The 21,535-nt window shown below is 44.3% G+C and overlaps 1 pseudogene across 1 annotated transcript; it reads right to left on the reverse strand.

Moving 5' to 3' along the window:
- Nucleotides 1–1,306: 1,306 nt before the first annotated feature.
- On the reverse strand, nucleotides 1,307–8,945 carry LOC146442939 (uncharacterized; annotated as a pseudogene). The gene is made up of 7 exons (XR_014849516.1): nucleotides 8,716–8,945; nucleotides 6,694–6,762; nucleotides 6,036–6,128; nucleotides 4,786–4,862; nucleotides 4,027–4,087; nucleotides 3,328–3,471; nucleotides 1,307–2,256 (listed from the first exon to the last, which is right to left on the reverse strand). The product of XR_014849516.1 is annotated as an uncharacterized LOC146442939 (transcript).
- Between the last annotated feature and the right edge of the window lie 12,590 nt (nucleotides 8,946–21,535).

Here is a 21,535-nt window from a genome sequence, read left to right on the forward strand (position 1 = left end):
ATCCAAGGGGGCACATTCCAGAACTTGTAATGTGAAAATAAATGGGCAGAAATCTGTAACAAAACATAGAATGCTCTCCCACCTTCTCCAGTAAAGTGAGTACAAAGAGCCCCTCCAGCTCAGCTTCCTGCTAGAATAACACTACAGATTCTGAGTTCTGACATGGAGATTGTTCCGTTACAGTTCCATATTCTTACTCTGTTCTTTGGGGGTTAAAAGTCAGGGAAGGAACTACAAATACATTTCCAAAGAATCTCGATGCAAGGGGGAAGTAAGGAGGATGGCTGGTGTGAGTGACATCAAAATGTGCTTTCAGTTCAGAAAGAGAGTGTTGTTCCTGTGGGATTCCATTTTCCCTTCCAATGGCCACAACATGCTGATATAAATTCTTAGATTAAGCAAATTTTTTCCCCAGTGATAAACCAGGCCATCAGGGTCACTTCATCCAAGACTTCACAGAGCTTTCTCCATCCTGCAGCTGAAGGAGAGAGCCATGAAAGGCATCATTATAAGGAGGGATGATTCTGCTTCAAAGGAGACAGTAAGGAGGATAATTCTTGGAGTCACATAAGGCCCAAGGTCCCAAGAGCCATTGAAATACACGGGCAGAGCTCTGGTGACATTCCCTGTTTGCTGATCAGGGCTCTGTTCTCCTGATGCCACCTGTTTTGGCTCCAAGTTTTTTGAGCAGGAAAAGCCTTCAGGCATCAGTTCCTCCTTTGATCAATCTCCAAGGAAAAGAGGGCAGAGCACAGCATTGTCATTCCCAGTGGGTCACTCTCATACTTCTCACCAGCTCCTTCACAGGCCACTGTGGGTTTGATTGTCCTGTTTTCTGTCCAGATCAGCTTCTGTTGAGACTCTGTTCTTCAGGCCTTGCTGCACTCTACTGGTCTCCATCCTGTGCGCTTCCCAGCAGATCCTTGTGGCTAGCACAGGTTTTTCCCACGAGAATTCTTCTTGTGTTTTATAAATAAAGATAAAGTTTGGATGTTATTGGAACAGTGTCCCAGAACTTGGACAGTGCAGGCCTGGCCAATCAGGCCTGGGGGAAGGCTTCTGACTGACCAATCTGGGTGACTTTTGAGAACTCTATATATGTGATGAAATCAAAACAATAAAGGTCATTCCTTCTTGCCACTGAGAACTGGTGCCTTCATTACTCTGCTAGCTGCTCAACAGCGACAGATCCTAAATCTGACACTTCCTCACTGCACTGCACAGGACTGGGGCTGATTTTGTGCCCAGAGCTGTGCTGATTCCGATTTCCCCTACAGGCTCTCGTGTCCTGTGTGCTCTTGGAACAGACAGTCTGGGACAGGGGAAGGTTTATCCACCCCTACACCTGACTTTGTCCTGTCCATCCTGGCCATGAGACCTGGCAAGGAGTGAGGTTGCACTTCCCTACAAGATCCCAACCAGAAGTCAATGCTGCCCTTCTCTTGTGGCTGCAGGCAAGGCCAGGGCGTGGCCAGGCTGGGAAGGGTCTTCTTGGGCCCAGACAGGGCTGGGAACACAGGGCTGTGGATGGATGTGTCTGGGAGAGACAGGATCTGTTTGGGATCACCCCTGTCCCCAGGCTGGACTCCTTTCCCCTGGCAGTGCCTGCCTGGAAGTGCCACCTCTGGCATGAACCAGTCTTCCTGTGTGTCAGTGGAATCTTCCAGAGTGGATGCATCCAAGCTCGGACACCATCGGGGAAAGAGTGGGCTGAGTTCAGTCTCGTGTCTGGAGGGAGGCTGCAGGAGTTCCTTGGAGCAGAGATTGGGCAGCTAAAGAGAAATGAGAAAATTCCTGTCTACCCTTCCTACAGGAAACTGGGAATGACATTCCTGCCTGAACCTGTTGTCTTTAGTTGTCCTTCTGAAGCCTTGCTGAAACTGTCGCCGCTTTTTCACACAGATTTTGTGTTGATGGAGTTCTACTGCAAGATGCAGTTGCAACTTTGACATCTCCAATGACTGTGCAGAGATAGTCACGCTGTTCTGTACGCTTTATTTGAAACCCGAAGAGGGAGAAGAGGTCAGATTGAGTTTCATCCCTGCCATAGCTGGATAGGATACAGTGAAAGGCAGAGTGGCACCTGGCCTGGCTGCTAGGCTCTGTTACTGTCACTGGGATCCAGAACTGCCTGGTGGGAGCTGCCCTCCCATTCCCCGCTTTTGTTCCCCACATCTCCACAAAAGTTTCTGGGTAATGCTTTCCCATCCAGAGACCTTCCCCTGCTTTTGCCAATGGTGATTTTCCCTCCAGACAATGGTGATGACATCACCCTCTCTCTTGCCCCTGCCTCCTCCCTCCTTCCTTTCCCCAGGGAACTCCATCCAGTCAGATCCTTCCTTCCCCAGCAGAACTACAGCTGCGTTCTCTCCTGCCTTCCTGATGGGACAGGACTGTGTCCCATGGCACTGAAAGGCTTCCTTTCCTTGTCACAGGCAGGTGCTGAAGCACTTGGATCTCAAGGAATCAGGTTCCCCCAAACCACAGTCCTTGATCTCCCTTGTGCTCTCTGCTCTTTGCTCTTGCTTTGGGTTTTTCCTGTTCCCAGACATTGCATGGCAGGGACTTGCTGGAATGAGCTCACATGGCTGGGTCATGTTCCACATTTTATCCACTTCCACTTCTGCTCCCTTTTAGAGAGACCCTGTACTTATTTCCTGATCTTTTAATATGGTGATTCTGGAAAGGAAGCCAATAATGGGAATAAATTAAAATATTTTCTTCAGCAGAGACACAGAAAGCTCAGTGCTAAACAGGTAGCACAGAGAGTGCAGTGTGCATTCAGCCACCCCACCTCTTCCCACAGCTCCAGAGGATGAATTTCTCAATTTTTATTGAAGATCATCTCCCATTATGGGGGTTCAATGAACAAAGAAAATAGAACAATACACCTGTGGTGCCATTACAGCTGTACATTGGAGTCAGACAGGTGTGTCTTGTTACCTGGGGACACTTTTCTGTTCTGATGGAGGTGGCAAAGCCTTTTCAGGTTTTGTCACACAATGGCTCTCACAAAGAAGTGTCTGTTCAACCTCCTTGGCCTGTGTGCTAAATCCGTGAGAAACTCCAGCCAGCCAGGCAGGGAGTTTGCTCCTTCCCATGGGATCAGCCCTGGGCACAGATGCTTCCAGGGGCGGGACTTCAAGCCCTAGGAGGCCTCTCCCTGTGCAGGGCTTTGCTCCTATTGCCAGGGTGGGATGTCCATGGCTGGCAGCAGGTCCCAGAACCCAAGGACATGTGACAGGAGCAGGCAAAAGTGTCACTCCTCAGCACCTGGCCAGGCAGCCCCAGCCCCCCAAGCAGCTGCCCCAGGGATTTGCCTCTCACTAGCTCTTCTCTGTTATCAATGATCACCAGGTCTGAGCCCATGGCAGAACATTTCTTCACAGGATGCTTTCCAATCCTTGTGATTCCTCTCTAGAGAAAAGAAGTAGCATTTTCTCCCATGTTTTTCCCATTGCGGGGGAGAGCCTGCAGGAGAGAAGAACAGGTGTGGAAAATCCATGTTCATACTGACCAAAGGATGCCATGACAAAAGAGAGGTAGAGAGGCAATTACAGAAATGTCTGTGTTGTCCTGAGAATTGTCACCAGAGCACTAAGGCTCCCCCACAGACTCCAGAGCTGATGCCAGCCCAGAATCACCAGGAAGGAGTCAGATGGGGAGATGCACAGCAAACATGACCCAGCCTTTCCCATCTTTGCTCAGCAGCTCCTAAACAGCAACAGGGAATTGCACTGAGTTCAAAGGCTGGGAATGGGGGGACCTTGGAAAAGCAGTGCAGGTACATTGTCCATCCTGCTCCCTGCAGTGCTGGGGCACCAGAGGGATTGTTCTTCCTGTCCCTTCCCCTGAGTTCATCCTGTGAGTGTCCAGGGTAAGGTTTGTATTCCTGAGATAGGAGAGGTTTTCTTTCTTTGTTTCCCTTCTGAAAAAAAATCCAGACACTGTCTCTTTCCTGTCCTCCTTAACAGTCAATCCCACTGGCTTCGGAAACTCCCTTTGGAATGACAGAGGATCACCTACCTATTGCCTCTTTGGCGATGGGGTTTTTTTGAGCCCTGTTAGCTGTTTGCAATTGGACCATCTGGAAATAAGAGCACAATTTCAGCTTGCAAGGAATGACCTCTGTGCCACACACTGTCACAGCTCTGCTGGACCTCTCGGATCCCCCATTGCACAACACAGAGTGACAACTCTGCCTCTTTGCTTATGATTCTACTATGAAAATCATAAAATGGTCAGGTCAGATTTCACTGAGTAAAAGGCAACACTTTAGTTCATTTAAACAAGTTATATCCTAATAACAGTGTATTTGGCATAACAAAACCATTTGGAAAATTCATACAAAACTAGAACTTAGTACAAACCTCTCAAAATGCAAGTTTTTATTTGGAGCATAAGTGAAACCTCTGTGCTCCTAAATTTAAAAACTACCTTGATTCAGTTTCTCAAATTTGATCTAGATTTCAAGTTTCTTAGTAGAAGTTTTCAGGTCACCAAAGGCAGTACTGAATTTCACAAAGGAACCATAATTAAAGCCAGACTTGGATCCAAGTCTAACAACTCCTCTTTCAGTGTTAGACTTAAAGCTGCATTAAATTATAATTACACCTTATTACTTTGTGCTGGTTTAGAATTTGGTTTTAATTTTGACATTTTATAAATGTCAGAGCAGTGTCAGATATCTGCCATTAACACCTTGCCTTGAAAAAGAAGAATTAATTGCCTCCCTCAGCCTTATTTTTTAAGTTCCATGGATCAAAGGCTTTGCCATGTCTTCACCATGGGCATCTGTGAGCAGGTGGCAAACTCTGGGACTTGAGAGTGATTGGCTGTGGAAGCTTCTGAAGCTTTCCCAGCTATGAAAAGACGGAAAGGAATAAGCAAAACCAGTTGAAATTTAAAAATTATTATTTGAAAACTTTTACAGGAAATACCAAATGGATCTATTAATTCTTTTTCCTGATGGAGATAAGAACATCTTTTTCTACAACATATTATTTATCATTTTATGTAGCTAAAAATATTCTATGATCTTGATAATATGCAGAGGTTGAGCACAAGGCTTTTGTTTGAGTAAGGTGCAAATAAACTCCTTTAAGGTATGACTTTCATACCTTATGACTTTGGTATGACTTTCATACCAAATGAGCTTTCATTCATAATTATTTTAAGATTTTGGTGTGTGTTGGTTTGAAAACAAACCAGTGGGAGATCACAAGTCCAGACTGAAATGAAAAATAAGTGAAATAATACAAGGAAAAGCGCTGACAAAGTCAGACACAAACTGACACCCGGTTAGGGTGGTGGTAGCAGTCCAACTGAAGTAGTTCAGTTCAAGCGGTGATCCTGTGAAGGTCTAGTCTCCAGCTGAAGGTCCAGTGGTAGCTCTTGTCCTCTGGGAACCCAGTAGACAGGGCTAGCTCAGGCAGTTCCAAGGCCAGGTTATATCCAGGTGGGAACACCTGGCTCCTCCCTCCTGGGCAGGGCATCCCACAATGGGATGAGATAAGTCCATGAGTCATGGGGTGGGTCCCTGATGGCCCATTGCCTGTCATCTGGGGGTGGGTCATTAGCAGGTGATAGCAGCTAACGGCCCACAGCTGGTGGTAATAGAATACTTAAATACATCTATATTGCAACCTAGGACATGGTGTTATGGACATCTTGGTGTCATGATAGAACATCATCACCATGTAGTATTCTCATGGATAGCAATGATATTATTTATAGCCATTATAAAATCTTGACTGGTTTCTTCAAAACATTTGTATAATAAATCATTTATCATTTGAACTTCATCATGTTTTCTTTTGGGTTTTGTATTTTTTATCTCTTGGAAATTGAAACTTTCAAACCCCTCGACTCTCTTACAGATTTCCTCATACAGCCATAGTTGGCTAAAAACTGCTGTCTTTTGCCTTCAAACCAGACTTCTGTTTCTCCTGGCTTTGGATATCATGGCCTGGGCATCAGTCAGTGGGAGAGAGTCACAAATTAATTCCCATTGTTACAATTTTAATAGGACTTACACGGGAGTATCTGAGACAGTGCTATTACCAGTACAATCACAACCAGGACAGCAACCAGGACAGAAATACATCTTCTGGAAAAACATCTTTTATCTGCATAGGGACAGAAACATAAAGATATGGGGAACAGCTGGGCAGAAGAACCTTTCCTCTGCATTCCAAGATGCCCTTTCTGGGCTCACACTGGAAATCTGGGGCCTTCCAGATTCCATGCTGGAGCCAGGCTTCCCCGCTGGCTCTGGACCCCTGTGCTCAGGGAACTGATCAGATCCTAACCTGCCATGGGTGTGAGGAGAGGTGAAAAGGAGGAGAGTCCTCTTAGCAATCAACATTCTCCCTCTGCTTCCTCATCTCCACTCTTCACTTTTCACTGCTGCTGGGGACAGGAGGCTGGGCCTGGGGGTGTTGGGGTGTGGCCCATCATATCCTTAGATTCCTTTGCCCGGGAAGCCAATGAGCGTTTAGGGACACAGAATGTAACACCTCGGCTGCCCCTGCTCTGAATTGTGGAAAGCAGACAATTGTCTCCTCCTGTCCCTACACAGGTTTGTGGGGACCATAAACATGCAGACCCCACTGCATGTTTGGGACATCACAATCAGCCCCCTCTCCCCTCCGTGTTTAAATTCACATCAATTGATCAGACAGTTAAACTCACTAGATGATTTGCACTTTGTTGCAGGGTTTGTGTCTTGGGGTTTCACTTTCATCTCTGCATAGGTACAACCTGAGCCCAGGGAACAAGAACAGAGCACGGAGAGAGCTGAGAATCAGCTTAAATGAAACAAAAATGACTGAAATTGTGAGAAATGTTGAACACAAATATTGACAACAACTGGTTCATGTGACTGTGTTTAACTATGGCAAAATATTTTTCTCCATTATAGGCACTGATCTCTGCTCTCTGGTGACCAGGCACAGGACCTGAGGGAACGGTTGGAGCTGTGTCAGGGCAGGGTTAGGTTGAATATCAGGAAAAGGTTCTTCCACCAGAGGGTGGCTGGACACTGGAACAGGCTCCCCAGGAAAGTAGTCATGGCTCCAAGCCTGACAGAGTTCAAGAAGTGTTGGACTGGAAGATTCTCATTACTCCCTTCCAGCTCAGAATATTCTGTGAGTGTATATTCCATAATGACACTTTCACGCTTGGAGCACTTGCTACAGGCAGGAACAGATCTGGTTTCTTTTCAGGGCAGACAATACCAGAGGGGACAGGGGCCCACACACATGCATTGTCAATCCAGACAAAAGGGGAGGCAAGTGCCAGGGATTGTCTAAGGTTGTTTATCCAGACAGGAACGGTGAGAATGAGTGAAACATCAAGGCATCAGAAGTGCAGATCAAGTTACATTTGGAGGGCTTAGAGATCTTACCATAATTCACAAGATAACATGAATAGTGAAAACTATTCTAACATCAGCAGGTAATAAATAAAAACCAGTAGGGAAGAATACACGCGGAGAAGAAAGAAAGGTCAGAGGGAGATAAAAAGTGGATAGAAAGTAAAACATTGGATGTTACAATGCTATGAAAGTCTCAAAGTCATCATGATATACAACACTGAGCCCCCTTGGTTCTATTACTGTACAGAGCTAAAACTGAAGCCAGGGTTTTGAGCTTTTTTCAGAAAATGGAGACAATATCTGGGAAATCTTGTGCATAAATTATTTGAACACATAGAAGAGTTGGTAGAGGTTTCCCCAAAATGCACGAGAAACATAAAAATGTTATTAGAAGTCTATAAAAATTTTGAATAGGAATACATGGGTTGAATTCTAATGAAAATGGAACTTTTAATCAGGTGGCATCTATTGTGATCAATTGAGCTGTGAATTCATCTGTTGAAAGGGGTAATAAACCCCTGTTTCCTGGGGTGTTAATAACCACCCATCTGAAAAGAGATGCAAAGGGTTCACACCATGTGCAAAAGACAAGCACTGGATGGGAGAAATTATTTCTGTCAGAGTGAAAGGAAAGTTAGAAAGAAAGGGAAGAAAAATGAAAATTAAATACAGACACACAGTGTATGAAGTCTGTTATTTTTTAGGAAGTACTTCTCTGCAGATATTGCAAAAGCAGTGCAAAAGTTCATGCTATTATTTTTAGTGCATTAAAAAAGATAAATCCTAGGTTAGAATTTCGGAAAGTCTTTGATACTTAATTAAACTAAACCTGTCCATGAAACATTTCACACTGGTGCATTAAAAAAGAAGTTTGTACCGACAGAGCAGAAGGAAAAGCCCCCAGGCAATGCCTGCTGTGCTCAGGGAGAAGGAACAGCTTTGCAGGAGACTGCTGCAAACACCAGCAACAGCAGCCACTCCATCCTGAGGAGTTTGCTGCAGGAATCCCAGTCTGCTGAGGGACAACAGGCCTGGAGCAGGAGCAGTTGATGCTCAGCTCAGGAACAGTCTCCAAAATGGATAAAACTACTCTTGATATCACACCAGAGATGCTCCCTCACACTTGCACCTTAGCAAGAAAAAAGTAGACTTCATAACAACTCCCCTTTGTAAATATAATCAACCCTATCTGAACACTCACCTGCACGTTTTTTAGCACTGGCCCTCATGTTTCTCTTGTGTTCTTTGGGGCTTTGGTGCTCCAAGGAACGCTCTCTAAGCATGTGGGAGAGAGACTGGAGAATGCAAAGAAAGTCAGTGCTTACCAATGGACCTACCTTGGACATCAGTGACGTTCAGGATTCTGGGTTTGGTTGATTCAGGCAAGTTCAAGTCAGCATAAAGTACATTTTCTGTCATTCTTGTTCTCACTTCTCCTTTTTTCTTCCCTCTGCTGTTCTTACAGTGGCACTCTGGGCTGGGTACAACTCAGATCTCCCTGCGTTCTCTAACCTTCAGGAGGAAGTTTTTGATTCTTCTGGTCATGCATAAACTTGTAATGAGAAGAGACATCTAACTCATCTTTTGATGGCAGATTGTTTTATGTCAGTAACATGGTGAAATGTAAGTTCATGGCCTTCCTGTGGTCACCTGTGTTGGGAAGTTGTTCTGGCATTAGCAGTGTCTTGAGTTCCCAAAGCTTCATACATCCACACACAGACAGTCCTTTGTGTTTTGAAAATAAAAGCTTTATTCTATGCAATGGAAAGGAGAGGAAATGTACAGAGGTCCAGCAGTCACCCCAGGCAGCAGAGTGGAGCTCTCTGGGGATACCCAGGCACTTCAGGACAGCAGCCCTGTGCACTCCAGAAGGCTGTGCTCCCAAAAGCCCTTCTGGAACATAACACATTGCCCTGACCCATCAGGAAATGCCCACAGCACTGTAGGAACAGGACCCTGCCACAACTGGGGTGGGCCTGTGGCTGTAGCTCTTGGGAAGCAGCACCAGGCTGTCCCGCTGTGTCCTGAGCAATGTAGCCTTTGTGCAGCTCCCAGACATGGTCTGCTTCTCTGTAGCTGAATTCTGGTGGTGAATGGGCATTCACAAGGGGGATTGGTCCAGCCTGTTTTGGGAAGTGCAAAAGGTGCTTAATATGCAAAGGCAGCAGCTGGAATAATGCAGCGTAAACAAGACAACCCCTTGGGTTTCCAGGTTTGTAATATCCCTCTAGGCAGCTGGGGTGAGCTGTGTCCCCTCCCAACTCCTTGTGCAGTCCCAGCTCCCTCAGTGGCAGGGTGGAATGACAAGCAGAGGGTTCTCATTCTGTTTAATCTCTGCTTAGCAAGGATTAAAACATCCCTGTGTTCCCAACATTGTTCCCACCATGATTTCAAAATGTAGCCCATGCCAGTTGCTGTGAAGGAAATTAACTCTATCCCAGCCAAAACCAGCCCAGGGCACTACAATTTAAGAAAGATGTGAAGGTCCTTGAATGGAGGTCCAGAAGAAGGGAACAAAGCTGGTGGAAGGCCTGGAAGCAATGTCCTTTGCAGAGTGGCTGAGGACTCCTGGTTTGTCTAGTTTGGAGAAAAGGAGACTGAGGGGTGACCTCTTTTCTCTCCAGGGTCCCCAGTACAGGAAGGATATGGAACTGTTGGAAAGAGTCCAGTGGAGGCCACCAAAGTGTGGGGAGGCTGCAGCACCTCTGCTGTGAGGAAAGGCTGAGAGAATGAGGTTTTTCAGCCTGGAGAAGAGAAGCTTTGGGGTGATTTAATTGTGGCTGTCTTGGTTTGAAAGACAGGCACCTGCTAAGAGAGTTGGAACCCTCCCTTAGAACAGAGAATGTGATTTCCCTTCCCTCCGAATTATTTTAATTTTGAAATCAAGGGCTTTCAGGCAGAGGTATGGGAAAAGGAATAACAGTTCTTTACTAGTATCTACAGAAGAGTAAACAAGCAATAACAAGAATAACAACAACAAATAGAACCAGAGAAAAAACAGTAACAGATGTCCTTTGAGCTGCCAAGCACTTTCCCATTTGGTGTAATCACGGTCACAAGCAGCAGGGGCGCTGTTGAGCTCCCAGCTGGGCAGGGCAGCTGGTAATGGCGGAGGGCTGAGAAGCAGATAGGCAGCTCGGAGCGGCGAGCGGGGCGGCAGGGGCAGGGGGCTGGCTCTCCCGGGCTGGCCAGCGAGGTGACAGGGACTGTGCAGTCACAGCAGACGCTGCGGTCTCGTGTGGTGAAAGCGGGGTGGGTGGCAGGGACAGCCAGACTCCCCCACAGCTGCTGCAAAAAAACACAGCCGGGAAAACGTGCACGCCCAGTGGGAAAAAGGTTGAATCAAAGCTCACTCAGCCAGAAGGAGAAGACAGAGCACAGTTGGATCTCCCGCAGTCGCAGCCAGAAGCAAAGAGCAGTCCCTTTCCTCCTGGTGTCCCATGAACGAGTGCCAGTCCCAACGGCCGGCTGGCTCTCCTCCCCTTGCCCCACCTAGCACACCCTTTTGTCTCTTATAAAAGATTTGATGGCTCTAATCACCCAGATATTTGTTGTTTAGTAACAGGGATGGAGAAAAAATTCCAATGCCCCAGCCTCTGACAGCGGCCTTCCAGTGCCTGAAGGGAGCCTACAGGAAAGACACATGGAGAGACACTCTTTACTAGGGCCTGGAATGACAGGACAAGGGGGAATGGCTTCAAACTGACAGAGAGTAGGTTTAGATTTGGTATCAGGAAGAAATTGTTCCCTGTGAGGGTGGTGAGGCCCTGGCACAGGTTGCCCAGAGAAACTGTGGCTGCCCCATCCCTGGAAGTGTCCAAGGCCAGGTTGGGTGGGGCTCTGAGCAACCTGGGATAGTGGAAGGTGTCCTTGCCTATGCCAGGGAAGGTGGAACAAGATGAGATTTATGTTCCCTTCTGTCACGGACGAGAGCAGGTTCGAGAAGGTCAGTCCTGACACTGCTCTGCAGGGGCTCGCAAGGTAGTCCGTTGGAAGCGCGGAGCTTCCCGGAGAGACACAGCAGTCTGAGGCACAAGCGCGGTGAATCAAGAGATGCAGGCTCTTTTGGAAGGACTCCAGAGGGTTTATTGTAGGATCAGGAGAAGGACGGGAGAGTGGAGAAGGGCTGAAGGCGTCTGCAGAAGAGCCTCGAGAAGGGTTGTGTAACGGGTTATAATGGACACTGAGAGGGGGTTGTTCAATGGGTTATAACGGACACTGAGAGGGGGTTGTTCAACGGGTTATAATGGACACTGAGAAGGGACGAGTTTTTGGCTCACAGGCCAATGGGGATACATATACAGAAGAATGACAAGGGAAACATCCAGTAGGCTATTTACAGGGAGGGAGAGACATTAAACTGAACCAATCGTTGTAGACTCTACATTGGAACAAAGGCGAACATTCTAGAAAGGATCCATATAAGGGGATGAAGAGGAGGAGAGGTGGGTAGCCAACCAAACACCCAAAAGGTGCATATTCATGAGTTGAGCCCTGGAGCATCTTGGGAGTGACTCACTTAGTCACCGTGAGCTAGACATAATTCTCTTCCCAGGACTCTTCTGGGGCCCACAGACTTGTTGGCAGACCCAGGGTGGACAGCTCGGCAAGGGCTACTGCAACACCCTTCCAACCCAAAGCATTCCATGGTTCTATGATTACAGTATTGTCTTCACTATAAGACATTTCTTTTCTGATTTAGAGGAAACCATAGTAGAAAGCTGAGTGGTTTTTAAATAAAAGAAAGACCAATGCCCATTGAACCTATTTCTTCCAAAGGGAGACACTTTTCTATTACGGACATATCCTTTCAGGGCCATCAGATCTGGAACATTTTCTGCTGCCAGTGGTAACAGCAGAGGCTTTTTCAAAGGGCCAGTAATGTGTCCTGGTATTCTGTGCCTTATTTCCCATTATCAGAGGCCCAGAGAAGCCAAGCAAACACCAGCTGTGTGAGAGAAAGAGGAGGAAATTAAGTGGCTTCTGTGGTGGTTGATGACTCAGAAGTTTGTACTGCAGTCAAAGGAAGGTTTTCAGGGGCCCTCAGATCTGACAGGGAGAGGTGTCCAGAAATTCTGTGACAGGCAGCTGAAGTACTGAGGTCTAAACAATAGGCTTAGACTCAGGCCTGATCAACAGGCCCTGAGCCAAAGTTGGCCTCCAGATGAATCTTCCAACCAGATGTTTATATATGTATTTTTTTAATCATTAATGAACTATTATTATATGTGTTCATTTATTTGCAAAACATGTATTTACCTCCCCCTGTATAGAAAGTGGATAAGGCCACATCTGGTCTAATTAGGGAGGGGTACAGGATCAAAGACAACTCCCATGGCTCCCCCTTGAGCCCTGGCCAAGCTTTGGGAGAAATCCAACAGGGGAATGAAACTAGAAATTATGTCAACTTGTTTGTTTGAGAGTATAAAAGGTGGGCTACTGTCACAGCAAAGTCAGGAAGCCATTTCACATCTCCAAAAGGTGGAATGGGTTGGAATGGATGTTAGAGATCATCTCGTTTCAAAAGCCTGCCAAAGGCAGGGACACCTTCCACTGTCCCAGATTGCTCAGGGCCCCATCAAACCTGGTCTTGGACATTTCCAGGCATGGGGCAGCCATAGCTTCTCTGGACAACCAAAAGTGTTCTGTGCTTTTTCAGCTCCACCAGGTCTTAATTTTTTTTTTCTAATTCAGGGGTGGTTTTTTTTCCTATTTGGGAATTGCATTACTAATTTACCAATTGTAACACGGACTGAATGTAGAAAACATCCATCCAGTTCAATCAACTTTTAAAATTTCTATTGCTGGTTTTCTGGAGTGACAAGCACATGATAGCACTATTCCCACAAATTTTACCATAAAAATAGTGCCCCTCTTTCCTGTTGAATATTGCCTACACTGATCAGCAGATTCTGCTGCGTCTTGAGGGAGTGCTGACTGCGTGGGCCGGTGCTGTTTGAAGAAGGAAGGTGCAATACCACACTGAGTTGGTGCTTTTGAACTCCATTTGACAAGGATAGTGCAGATACCATGGGGGAAACTTAAAGTGGGCTCCAGCTCCCCTTACAAATCCTTTTATGTGATACTGAGATGCTGCATAACTTAATACTGGAGATAACAGTAATGTATTGCAATTTCTGAGCACTTAGCCACGCTTTTCTGAATTTAAATGTATACCCATTATTTCTCTGTTGTATTGTGTATTTCCCACAAAACTATGCTGGGAAGCAGTAAATATCTTCAGTAAATTAAAGATATTTTAATGTGGGTTTGTATGAATGGCACAATGGCCCTGTATGTCTGGGTTAATAATTAAATATCTGTGTTAATTATTATGTTGCAATTCATTAGCACTAGTCTGTGTTTGGCTTCCTAACTTCTAGCTCAGGGAATGGGCAACATCTGACAGCATTTTCCTTATAACACCCTTCACTTCACTTCTACTTTTTCCAGCTCTGTTTCCATGTTTCCAAGATCAGTCATGTCCATCTTTTAGCCTGTGCAATCCCAAAATCAGTAAGGCCATGACCAAGAAAGACAGAAGGAGGGGAAATTTTTAACATGCCAAGCTGTTGTCCAATACTTACATTGTGCAGCCTCAAGTCACAGGTGAAGAATCTTTTGGGGTCAGTTGAGTCAGATGAGGCTCTGGAACTAATCAAGAAAACAGATTTGGTAAATCTTCAGCTTTTAAAGAGTTGTACTGTCTCATCAGAACCAAAGGCAGTCATGAAGCATGTCATGTCCATCTGTAATGGAACTGTTTCATTGGAAAATCTCTTCCATTCTTTCCCATCAACCACACACACACACAGACACATGTATTTGCCATACATCACAAGCTGCACACAAATTAAAAAGCGATCCACACACTAACCATGTGCAATTGGAAGTCACCTAAAAATAACATAACAGTTTCTAAATATGCAGAGTTCTGGAATCTTGAGCATTTGCATGATTGTGAGGTTTGGCAAAGCTTATTTTTGCAAAATCTCTGACTTCAAATACCAGTTTGGGTTGGCTAAGTGTTTAAGTCAGTCAACACCAATATAAAACTCTTCCAAGAGAGAACGACTAAGATTATCCAAACAGTCTGAATTTGCTAGACACAGTTTTTGCCAAAACACTGTCTTATATTAGGCAAATAGAAAATTTTATCTCCCACACTAGATCTTTTTTATTATGACAAATGAGAGACAGAATTGAGAAGGATTTTGAATAATGCTCTTCAAACGCAAGAAAATCTTGAGATTTATATCTTCCCAACTCTTTGATGGAAAAACACTATAAGAAATCATCAATGACATCAAAATAGTGTCCTTGAAATGAGCATTATAAATGTGGCTGTATGCTTTCATATTTTTCTTTAGTTTGTATTACTATACTGTTGTGACAAAAAACCCTGTCATGCTCAGATCTGACTTGAGGGATGTGGGAATACAGCGGGACATGACAGCAGCTTTTTTTTGGATGTTGCTTAAGCAACCCCCTTTCTTACTGTGATGTCCAGGTCATTTGAGTCACATGTCTAGAGGTGGCATTTGAGGTCCATTCTCTGTCATTGACAACAGTAAGACTGTTAAATTCTTCATTGAAAAGTTTAGCTGCAGTGCTCAACTTTGGAGACATAACAGAGAAGATAAAGATTTCCTGATATTTTTTACTCCCATCCCTGTTCCTTTCAGTGCTTATTTCAAAACCTACTTACAGCTTCTGTTAAATTTTGCAGTATCTCCTCTAAAATTCTTCCTTTTTCTTGAACTTGTCTGTGAATTTGGGCTTTCTGAATACTCCAAACAATTTTCCTCTAACTCAGATGCTCAGTTTGGAAATATAGCTTTTGTTTTCCTTCTGTTTTGAAATATCTGTTGCACTCATTCATTAGAAGATCCAAATCCAAAGAGAAGTAGTCTGTGAATCAGCTACTCCGAAATAAATAAAATATTTAAAATGAAATATACAATGTGAAAGATGAATGAAGTAAACAGTTGGAAAAGGATCCCTCCTTTGAGAAAACAAGCATTTTCAGCTAGTTTTTCACTCACTGGACACTACTCAGATAATGTGTTTTTATGGTTGCAGTGAAGAGGAAGATAAAGACAAAACCCAATGATGTGAGAGGCTTAGAAAGAAGATTTCAAATAGAAAACTTCACCCAAATGCCATTTACAGTAACTAGCATGTCTTTCTCTCAAACTCTCTGTTCCATGGCTTCAGTGGAAGTGCTTTACAGTCAAACAAATGTGGATTTTTGTGGATCTAATGAGCTTGCTAACTATCCAGACTTAATTGGGAGATATTTTCTGATCTATAAAAGAGTTGAAAAATATTTTACAAAACTTTTATGAGTCCAAAATTATTTTCTAATATAAACAAAGAATTTCTGCTACCAATGCAGAAAAAGCCCCATTGTTAATGTTAAATATATCTTCTGAAAACAATAGAATGTTTAATACTTTTGAAACCAAATGCTTCAATTTTTCCTTTCAGTATGTTCTTTTAAGAGAAATTAAATGCTTTGGGTTTACCCCAAATCACATTCATAAAAATCATTATTAAAAAAATAAGAACAAGTGTTTATTCTATTTTTTCCTGCAGTGATTCACAGCAAAAAGGTCCATCTCTGGGTCACAATCCTAAAAAGATTTCAAAAGTGGGTATGACAAGAATCATTTTGCAACCAGCTGATGGCCATAAGGAAGGCTCGCTACCTCTCTCTCTCCAAAGTTCGCCCATTTTTAGACAAATGTCATGACGAATTTCATGCAAAAGGTATTTTACTGTTGTGTGAAAGAGGAACTGAAAACAGCTGAACAAAATAAAACCACTGCAACTGGTAAGCACTTCACTGGTACAAACCAATTTTCTTTCTCTATCTGCATAACATTAAGCTGCCTGATTCTCCTTTATAATTAAAACAAAACAAAACAACAGCCTGGGCTTTATTTAGCAGCCTTGGTGGCATTTTTCCCGTCTAAACTCCAGCTGCTTTAACATCAGGCATCTATCCTTAGTGGTTGCCTCACAGTGGAAAAAACAAGAATTCCCAAGAATGTCCTATCCTATGCCTGACATATTTAAATGTGCCAGGGTCTCACCACCCTCACAAGGAAGAATTTCTTCCTCATATCCAATCTAACCCTACTCTTTGTCAGTGTGAAGCCATTCCCCCTTTTCCTGTCACTCCAGGCCCTTGTCAATGGTCTCTCTCCATCTTTCCTGTAGGCTCCCTTCAGGCACTGGAAGGCCACAATGAGGTCACCCCAAAGCCTTCTCTTCTCCAGGCCGAGCAATCCCAGTTCTCTCAGCCTTTTCAGGGTGATGATTCCCAGTCCTCCTAGCCTTTCAAAATACTTGGGGTTTTTTTTCAACATACTTGGACATGACCCTTGGCAAAGGGGAATGCAGAGAAAATCTTTCCAACTTACAGAGAAGTAGATGCTGGCATTTGGGAAGACACCTCCTTTCACAGTGTCAGATTTAGGCAGCTCTCCACAAGGGCCAAATCCAGATGCCACCCAACCATTTGTGTGGATGTGCAGCCCAAACCTCATCAGCTCCTGTTCCTTATGGTCCCAGTGGAGGTAGAACATGCTGGAAGGATCCAGGAAGGTAGAGAAATGGAGCAGTGGAGGTGGAGGCTGACGAGAACAAAAGCATGGGAGGAACAAGAGGGAAGAGCATTTCCTTCGTTCTTCAGAAGAAAATCACCATCATCACTGCAGTTTCTGAGACTTGCTGATACCTTGGGCAGCTACAAGGGGCCCAGTTTATATGGAAATGCCCAAGGCTGGGTCTGTTGCCAGGAAGGAGGTCTGGAACCCAACTGTTCTATATCCAGTTTGAAATGTAGGGAAGATCAACACTTTACATAACATGCCCTGGCACCTTGCCTGAGTAAAACTGTGCTAAGCCATCTCATATACATCTTTAAATATTTTTCACAGCTGTTTTGTACTCCAGAACCAAAACAAGGCAGCCAAGTGTTTACCTCCTACCCAGTACTCCTCAGGGTGGGTGAATGTTGGTTCTCCTCACTAAGGAAAAGGGGCTCTTCTGACCAACTCGTCTTTCCACTGCAGATTCTGAAATGAAACCTGATTATGCTGTTGTGGTGGGATGAATATTGACAAATTAGTTGGAAACAGGCTGGGTCTTAATGGCATGGCTTATCAGAGGAAGCTGCTGTGGCCATAAAAAGGGCTCCTGTGATAGCAATCTGGAAGAATAGAATAAGAAAAATGCCTCTGCTCCATGTGCTAAACCCTGGTGGGAGTGCATAGAAGGAGAAAAGCGCATCATTGGGTGTCCTGCCTGAGACTTTTCAGTGTAATGACAAAAACAAAGACTCTCAGCAGCTTTCTGACCACTTCTGCCAGGAAGTGCCTTGTCTATCATCTTGAATTTGCCCAGTTGGATAATCCACTACAAAACATAGCCCAAGTCAGGATTTTGAAGGATGTGGTAGTTTATTCCTATTAACTTGGAGGGAAAATGTAGAAAAGCCATTTGTATTATTTTTCTGGGACAGGTGTTGGAAGAACAGATGAACAACAGAGAAGGAGAGTTACCTGAGCTGATCTTCAGGGACAGGGTTTAAAGAGATCCAATTGAACAGATTGCTTAAATCCAAGGCCATGTTGTTGACTGTCCTGCTTCAGACAGCAAGTATATTTATTGGGTTTTTTCTTCCATTGTCCAATAAAATGCTGCCATTTTTTATATCTCTGCTCCAGAGAGAGCAGAGACACTCCCAAAACACTAACTGGGGGAACCAGGCACGGCTGAGGGATACAGTAGTGCAAAGTGAATATCTGAAGGTTAGGACAGCACAGGGATATCAAAACTGAGAGACTTTGGCACCTCTGGGAGATGAACCAAAGACAGAGTTCATGATGAAGCAGGGAGGGGAAAAGGCAAGGGATCTGCATCTTGCAGAGCTGCCCATGTGAGAAATTGTCACTGTTGCTTGTTCTCCACTTTTAAGTGGAAAATGTCTTCCTCACATGGAGCAGAGTGTGAGATTGGAGGATGCAACTTAGACAGTGCTGGAATATGCAACTATCCTGGAATTACAAAGAGAGATGGTTTAGCTGTGTGACAAGGGTTGGAATTGCATGGTCTCCTGGATGGAACAGGATGTGGTGGTGTTTGCATGGCACTTCTGAATGGTGTGGGCGAGATGTGCACGATCAGGAAGATACCACAGATTGGCAGTGAGCAACATGCCAAGAAAGATTTTAAAATTATAGATGACCTGAGAAGAGGGAGGAAGATAAAATCTGCTTCCTTTAGAAAACTACATGCTGATACAGGAGCCAAATGTGAAAAGAAAGAGGAGAGTCAGAACCACAGGATGCAATGGCACCTCTGAAGATCTGCCTCAGGCAACAGACAGGGACAGACAGGAGAGGGAAGCAGTGAAGTTGCACTGAGTTTTCTCTCTGGGGATTATGATGACGTGCAGCCAACTTGGGAGATGAAGAAGGAAAATGCTGCGCCCAGTACTCTTGAAATAGCCCTGATTGTTCCACTGCTGATATCCTTTGCTGGCAGCACACATATCCCTGACTCACAGCCACCTTCCACCCCACACCTCCCCAGCTCAGCAATTCCCTGTTGCAGTGCAAGAAGCATCAGATTCCTGCTATATAGAACCAGTTGAGACAATGTCAGTGTTTCATTTCACAACCTTTGAATTTCTGTTGAGGTTATTTAACACCTCTGCTTGTACTTTTAGAGCAAATAAAAAAAAATTAAAAAGAAATTTGATTTAAAAATGTCTGAAGGCTGATACCCAAATAGATATTTAAGAGTGATAATTTGAACCTTTTGTAGCTAGGCTAAAAAATATCCTTGCATTCAGCTACACACTTCCTTGACAGCCCTCTTTTCCATATTTGAATCCATCCCCGATCTGCTTTATTTCAAAAAACTATAGCCCTTGTGAAAGATGGTGCCAAGTTGACCCACTTTTTTCCACACATCTGCAGGACCACTTCTACCAAATCCTATGGATCACACGGAAGTAGCAGAGGAGATGTAAAGCTCCTTATTGAGTAACACATGCAATCCTGAAGGAAAGGGGGTGACATAAGGGAAATTTTTCCACAAACTGCCTTGTGAAAGGACTTCACCTTTGCTTAATGTCATTTCTCAGCTCTTTCACTGCTGTGGGCTTGTTTATCCATAGCCGTGTTGCACAAATACTCCTGTTCCAGGACTTGCCCCACTGCAGCTGTGAAAATCCTTTTTCTTCTTCACAGGCTGACAATCCCGGGTGCCCTAAAAAACTCTGAGGATAGAGAGGTCGAGATTCTCTTTATAGTAAGTAATTTGTGAAGTGGGTTAGGAGGGACAGATACATCAGCATGTGAGGGATATTTAGGGAATGAGGAATTGTAGGACTGTAGTTCTTTTTCCCCCTTTCCCTTCTCAAGCTTCAGAGGGGTGCCAGAAATACTGTTGAAGGCAGGGGCATCACAACTAATGGATAAAGGCATTTTGGAACAAACAGTCTCTACATAGCCATTTTCTGGACAGACTTGTCATCTGAAAGCTCAGAGCACTGGGAGCACAGAGAGGGCCAAATATGAGCAGTTCCCAGGCTTTACTTGTCTTACATGGCAAATAGGAGGTCACAGGCACACCCAGAGCCACAGAAATTGATGCTTGCTGGTAAATCCTTGCATGGTAGATAAGGAGTAATCAGGAGAGTCTCTGCTTTTGAAGGCCACAGATGTGGGCTTTGCAATGATGGTGCATTTGGTGCATTGCAATTATATCCATGCAGCCTCCCAGGAGCAATGGTGAACTGCAATTATACAGAAAGCATTCAATTCCAGAAAGGCTGTTATTTACAGATAAGAGTTTTGTAATGAGGTTTCAGAGACACAAGTGTTCTAACAGCTTGGTCACTGAGCCTCTGTGTCCTCACAGTTTGATTACCTAAAGATCTGTATCTGACATCCTGTAAACACCCACCTTTAAAACAGTGCTGGTCCCTGTACATTCTCTTCAACTCATTGACGTGGTTTCCCAGAACTTCTCTATACTGTGATACCCATTCCAGCCTTACACCCCAAATCTGTGTTGCAAAAATGCCCAGCAACTGGAAGAAAGAATCATAACATCACAGAATGATTTGGATTGGAAGGGACCTTAAAGATGGTCTCATTTCAACCCTCCTGCCATGGGCAAGGACACCTTTCATTAGACTAGACAGACCAATGTGCAGAGATGGACAAGAAAGCAGCCACCTCATTTTCTTGGCAAATGGGGTTCAAAAATGGCAATACATCATAGAGAAACAAGACATGATGCATGGATTGGGCTTTTCCAGAAAGCAAATTATCAGTGCTTCTTTTCACTTTGAGTGTGTGTTGTGAACAGTCTGAGGGTGGCTCAAGATGAGCATGAGTCAGTAGATTCTTCTCACCATTTTGTAGCTTATCCTCTTACACAGAGAATATTCTCATTATCTCATTTCAAATGGCACAGAGATAAAGATGCTACCTATTTCTGATGGATCTACTTGTTTCTGCAGAGTAATGTGAAAGCAGTGATGACATCTCCGGGCTAGATATTTCTGCCAAGTAATTTCTATTTACTTCTGTCATCTCTGAAAAATCCAATAGTTATCCAAAGGAGCCCTTATTAGGAAAGATTTTGAAGATGGAGATCACCATGAAGGCTGCAGGAATTAAAATAGAACAGCAGGTCAGCAAGGAAGGCAAGACAGTAAATTCATGGCAGCTGCAGTGAAATGCCATCTGTCTGCCTTGTGTATAGAAGGATAACCAAACTGAATTACAGGCTCAGATGACTGTCACTTTTCCCTCAACACTGAATGCCTTGGAAAACCCATCAGCATATGCCGCGAGAAATAATATGATGATGCTTGCTATAAAAAGCTATTGAAACATACTTGTGATTGTGAAATGTAATCGTGAAGAAAATGTGGCTTCAGCCCAGAAGCCTATTTATCAAGTGAGGTTTACACCTTCGTTAGGGGGCACCTCGATATAATTGATCCCAAACTTTGCCCCTGAGGTAGAGCAGACAAATACACAAGTGCACAATTGTGAGAATCAGATATTGTGACTTGTGGCAGCCTAAGCAGTGAAGGGAATGTGACACAGCAGATGAAGAATGAGC

Source organism: Lichenostomus cassidix, chromosome 1Ab (genome assembly GCF_008360975.1).
Source record: "Lichenostomus cassidix isolate B80296 chromosome 1Ab, HeHo_3.0, whole genome shotgun sequence".
NCBI classification, from domain to species: domain Eukaryota; kingdom Metazoa; phylum Chordata; class Aves; order Passeriformes; family Meliphagidae; genus Lichenostomus; species Lichenostomus cassidix.